Source organism: Magnolia sinica, chromosome 14 (genome assembly GCF_029962835.1).
Source record: "Magnolia sinica isolate HGM2019 chromosome 14, MsV1, whole genome shotgun sequence".
Taxonomy (NCBI): Eukaryota; Viridiplantae; Streptophyta; class Magnoliopsida; order Magnoliales; family Magnoliaceae; genus Magnolia; species Magnolia sinica.
Window position 1 is genome coordinate 36,818,180 of NC_080586.1, and position 6,092 is coordinate 36,824,271.

The following is a 6,092-nucleotide window of genomic DNA, read 5'->3' on the forward strand; positions in this document are numbered from 1 at the left end:
AAGGTGAATGGGAGACTCTGAACAGTTGTTCATCAGGGAACATATCATTGATATGGGTCGCCTCAAGGGAATCAGAGGTATTAAGGCGAGAAAGGTGATCGGCCACTACGTTCTCTACTCCCTTTTTATCTTTAATTTCCAAATCGAATTCTTGGAGTAGAAGGATCCATCGTATCAAGCGGGGCTTAGAATCATTCTTAGAAAGAAGATACTTAAGTGCCGCATGATCTGTATAGATAATGATCTTGGATCCGATCAAGTAGGACCTAAATTTGTCCAAGGCGAACACTACAGCTAAGAGTTCCTTTTCCGTAGTCGAGTAGTTCACCTGGGCAGGATTTAGAGTCCTACTTGCATAGTGAATGACGTAGGGCTTCTTATCTTTTCTTTGGCCTAGGACCGCCCCAAGAGCATAATCAGAAGCGTCGCACATAAGCTCAAAAGAAAGGTTCCAGTCGGGTGGCTGCATGATAGGTGCAGTGGTTAATGTGCCTTTAAGCTTGGTGAAAGCTTCCTGGCATTGCTCAGTCCACTCGTACGGAACATCCTTTTGAAGAAGATTACATAATGGACGAGAGAGGAGACTAATGTCCTTTATGAATCGCCTGTAAAATCCTGCATGTCCTAAGAAGGATCGCACGTCTCTGATGTTCTTGGGTGAAGGTAGGTTAGAGATAAGATCGATTTTTGCCTTATCTACCTCGATTCCTTTGGACGAGATGATATGTCCAAGGACAATTCCCTTCCGAACCATGAAATGGCACTTCTCCCAATTAAGTACCAGGTTCTTTTCTTCACATCTTTTCAGCACACATTTAAGACTTTCCAAGCACTTGCTGAAAGATGGACCGTAAACAGAGAAATCATCCATGAAGACCTCTAGATATTGCCCTACCATATCAGAAAAGATACTAAGCATACATCGCTGAAAGGTGGCAGGGGCATTACATAGTCCGAATGGCATCCTTCGGTAAGCAAAGGTGCCGTAGGGACATGTAAATGTGGTCTTTTCCTGGTCTTCAGGGGCTATCTCTATCTGGTTATAGCCCGAATACCCGTCAAGAAAACTATAGAATGACCAGCTAACCTTTCCAGGATCTGATCAATGAATGGTAAAGGGAAGTGGTCTTTCCTCGTGACGGTATTCAACTTCCTGTAGTCAATGCACATTCTCCAACCAGTAGTGACTCTAGTTGGCACGAGTTCATTATTAGCATTGGCTACTTCTTAGGGACCACTTGAGTTGGACTCACCCATTGACTATCAGATATAGGGTATATAATACCCACATCCAATAGTTTAAGAACCTCGGCCTTAACCACTTCCTTCATGTTGGGATTTAGTCTACGTTGTGGTTGCCGAGCGGTTTTTGCATTATCCTCAAGGTATATGTGATGAGTACAAATCGAGGGATCGATTCCTTTGAGGTCCGCTATCGTCCATCCCAGGGCTCCTTTATGCTCAATGAGAGTAGATATAAGCATACTCTCCTGTTCTTTCTCCAGGTGGGCAGAGATCACCACCGGGTATGTCTCATCTTGACCCAAATATGCATATTTCAAATCAGAGGGCAAAGGTTTTAGGTCAAGCTTCGGCGGCTTGAGGTTAGACGGTAGAGGCACTGTATCGGTTTGTGGTAATTCTTCAAATTGTGGCCTCCATCGGTTAACTTCAAGTACCGGTGCAGTATCAAGCAAGGCGCATGTCTCCCTAATCATGTCATCATCAAAATCATGGGAGTGGGCCAGGCATGTCTCTAGATAGTCGGAGGATAAGGTTAGAGGTGTCGTATCTTCCACGAAAGAGTCAATCATGTTAATGTCGTGGAAATCGTCATCATCCTCTGCATTGCTGCCATTATTGAAAAAAATGTTTGACTCCAATGTCAAATTTCCAAAAGACATAGTCATGATACCATTCCTGCAATTGATAATTGCATTTGACGTGGCAAGGAATGGGCGACCAAGAATGACGGGAATCTGAGTGCTCATGTTATTGATGGGTTCGGTGTCCAGGATGATAAAGTCTATAGGGTAGTAAAATCTATCGACCTGGACTAACACATCCTCAATTATCCCTCTTGGTACACGAACAGAGCGATCAGCAAGTTGTAGTGTGGTTAGGGTGGGTTTTAATTCACCCAAACCTAACTGTTTGTATACCGAGTAGGGAATCAAATTGACGCTCGCTCCTAAGTCAAGAAGTGCGTGATCAATTCGATGGTTCCCGATTACACATGATATGGTTGGGCTACCGGGATCCTTGAATTTCTGCGGCACGTCTTGCTTCAGGATGGCACTCACTTTCTCAGTCAAGAAGATTTTCTTTTGAATAATTTTCCGTCGCTTGGTCGTGCATAAGTCTTTTAGGAATTTGGCATATGAAGGTATCTTTAACGACATCAAGTAGAGGAATGTTGACTTTCACTGTTTCAACACCTCTAGGATATCCCGAGAGTTAGAGAGAGGTTTTGGTGAAACCAACCTTTGGGGGAATGGAGCAACTCTTCTCTAGAAGTTTCGGTTCTACTTTTTGTGGGGCATCACTTTGGATCCATCATTGTTGTCCTCTTCGGTTCTTGAGGCTTTTCGGGCCTAACCAGGAAGAGTTTTATTAATGATCTTCCCACTCCTAAGAGTGGTGATGGATTTAGCATGCCCCATCTGATTTGAAGAGCCGGGATCATTATTCTCGTACTGCGGGTTAGGATTGGGGAGAGGTTGTGCAGGAAGCATCCCCTTTTCTATAACCGTCATACGAGAATCTATCTTTTGCATAAAATCTGTAATTCCACGCATTGCCTGAGCCAGCTCTTGTATGGGATTTTGAACCGGTTCCTCTTGAGGTTTCACTTGATTTGGATTTTGATTAAAGAAACCTGGAGGAGTCGCCGTTTGTCCATTCCTCCAACTAAAAGTTTGGATGATTTTTCCAGCCAGAATTGTATGTGTTGGAGTTAGGTCCAGTTAAAGGTCTTTGATAATTATTTACAGCATTGGCTTGTTCATTCAACACTCCTCGAAAGGCAGGTATTGTAGGACAGTTTTCAGTTGTGTGAATGTTGCAATCACAGATGCCGTAAACAACTTCATTGACCTTATCCTTCTTTCCTTCCATGGCCTCAACTTTCCTTATGAGCGTAGTCACTTTACACTTGAGATCATCCTCTTCTTTCAAGAGATATAATCCACCTTTCTCCTTTAATTGAGTCGGCCTAGACGTGGTGTTCGCCATTGGGTAATAGTCCCATGATTGTGTTTTTTCAGAGAGACTATCGAGGTAATCCCATACCTCGTCAACATCTTTGTTGATGAACTCTCCATTACACATTGTCTCGACCATTTGTCGCATGGAAGATGTCAGTCCATCGTAGAAAAAATTTGTAATGCGCCACGTTTCAAATCCGTGTTGTGGGCATGAATTGACCAAATCTTTGAACCTTTCCCAACATTGGAAGAATGTTTCATATTCCTTTTGGGCAAAGTTCATGATCGCTTTCCTGAGGGTAATCGTTTTATGATGTGTGATGAATTTTTTTATGAATTCCCACTGCATATCGTTCAATGTGCCAATGGATCTAGGACGCAGTTAATGTTACCATTTCTTAGCTTTCTCTTTTAAGGAATAAGGAAAGAGTTTGAGCCTATTTGTATCCTCGGATACATTAGGAAAACATAATGTAGCTATAATCTCATCGAACTCTTTCAAATGTAAATATGGACTTTCTGATTCAAGTCCATGGAATTTGGGAAGGAGTTGGATAACTCCTGGCTTGATGTCCATTTGTCCTGTATTTTCAGGAAAAATCATGCATGAGGGCATACTCACTCCCGCCGGTTGTAGAGAATCTCGTAAAGTACGAGGCGGGGTGCTTGATGCACCTCGTTCTCATCTTGGGTATCCTCCACCCTGGGTGGAAGTAGAGGAGGTTGGTCTTCAACCATAACTTCAATTAACTCAGGGGATTTCGAGTGGTGTTTAGTCCTGCGATGGATAATCAACCCCTCAACCAATCCTCCTTCGGTCAAGAGACATCGAGTGTCGTCACGGGCCCACTTGGGCATGCAACACTCGCAACCCTCAATCAATTCTAAACCTAATCCTAAGAAAGAAAATAAGAAATCTGAAGAAAGAGAGAGTTGGAAAGAAATTACTAAATTGGAGTCCTAAGTTAAAAACCTGCAAAATAAAACAAAAATAAGTTAGATTCTAAAAAGAGAAGAATGATCCTTTAAAAGAAAAATAACAGTGAATTAATTTCTAAAAGAAGGTATTCTTAAAAGAAAGTGGAAATTTCTAAAATAAATTAGAAAAGATCTAAACTAGAAAGTAAATTATTAAAAGAGAACTGCAAAATAGAAAGTAGGGAAGGAGCTTACCGAATTAGAAATTTCTATCTTAAAGGCCTACAAAATAGGAAGGTTAGTTTCTAAAGAATTCTAAAAATAAATTAAGAAACAAAATTAGATTCTAAAAGTGTCAGCATTAGAAAGTTACTAAAATAAAACAAAAATAGAAAGTTAATTTCTAAGAAGGGAAAGAAATAACCTAAATTCTAAAAATAAACTATTTCCTACAGAAGGGAGGATACTAGAATTAGAAAACTTCTAAAATTTAAACCCTAATTCTAAAAATATGAAAAAGTAGAGAGATTAGGAAGGAATTACCAATTTAGAAACTTATGTCCAGATCCTATAAAACAGGAAACAAGTGTAGCTACACTCTAAATGGAGAGGGTAGTTATACACGTAGGGCCCACCCTCTCAAAAGCACATATATATAATATATACAATATATTGTTCACTCCCCAAGTGTAGGGTTGTGATGTAGTAATAAACTCGGTAAGTCCGAGGTCGAATCCACAGGGACTGATACCTGTATGTTATCTGAAACCAAGTAGAACTAGAACTAGATTAAGATGCGATCTAAACAAAATAGAATTTAAGAAATAATTGTGGAAGAATTATCTAAAACTTTAAGGAATTCAGAGGAAGGGAACTAGGGATTCAGAGGATCCACTTGTAGAGATCAGGGAGATTTTATGCCTGCATCAAGGATTATGGAATTCAAACTGAATTTACTTGATCTGGTTTTTCAAGAGATGAAAGGTATATGAATTAGAATGGATTCCATCATCTAACCATGCCCAGGAGACAAAGCAAACAACAGGATTAAACTAATTACCAACCAATCAACAATGTATGAGGATCAGGAAGGGTACTGTCATCCTACCATACCCGTGGAGCAATGATGAACAACAGGGCTTCCTGACTTCATAAACATTAAAAAAAAAGGGAAAGAAATATTCAAAGCCCTTGCAATCCCATTGTAATTTCAGTCACAACAGACCATTAAAGGCTAGGAAAAATATTCCTTTAATAATTAAATATATCAAATCCAGTTTATGAATTTAAGGCATGAAACAGTATCTCCCATCTTGCTACAGGCTTCACCTCTTAACCCTAGCTAAGAGGGTTAGCTACACATGGATGGGTTGGTTAAACAAAATAAAATAAAAAAAAAAGAAAAAGAAAAGAACAAGAAGGGAAGAGAGAGAAAACCTAGCTTTTCCTCCCGTTCCAGCCGTCCCGTCTCTCTCAATCCCAGCAGCCAACGTCTCTGCCTCCCACGTCCAGCCTTCCTTGTCGTGCAGCCCCTCCTCCTGTCTTCACTCTTCCAGCCCTTTTCCCAACCACGCACAGCAGCAGCAGAAAAACTACCTGTTGCCACGTTTCCTCCCCCTCCTTTTGCTCACATCCAGCCTTTTTAAAGATGGCCAGCTCCCCCCTGGTGCTGTGGAGTCCCACCATCAATAGCCTGCGGAAACAGTCCTTCCGCAACCAGGAATACACGTCCTCTGCTGCGGAATACCTTACGCAGTCCGGAGTTTCCTATCTCCCTTCTTTTTATTCTTTGCTTTTTTTTTCAAAAGGACAGCGTCCCCTGGGAGATTTTTGGCCCACCTACATGATGAACGGTTCAGATTAGCCGTCCGACCGCCCCTAAGGGCGTACAACTCGCTGTGAAAGTCGGACGGCGTCCGGTTGCGAAAACAGGGTAGCGTCATTGACGCTGTGACGATGGTGGGCCCC

At 41.5% G+C, this 6,092-nt stretch overlaps 1 non-coding gene across 1 annotated transcript; it reads left to right on the forward strand.

Annotated features, from left to right (window-relative positions):
* Nucleotides 1-3,400: 3,400 nt before the first annotated feature.
* Nucleotides 3,401-3,507, forward strand: LOC131226357 (small nucleolar RNA R71). Its single transcript, XR_009161747.1, has one exon. It is a non-coding gene; the product is annotated as a small nucleolar RNA R71 (small nucleolar RNA).
* The last annotated feature ends 2,585 nt before the right edge of the window (nt 3,508-6,092 follow it).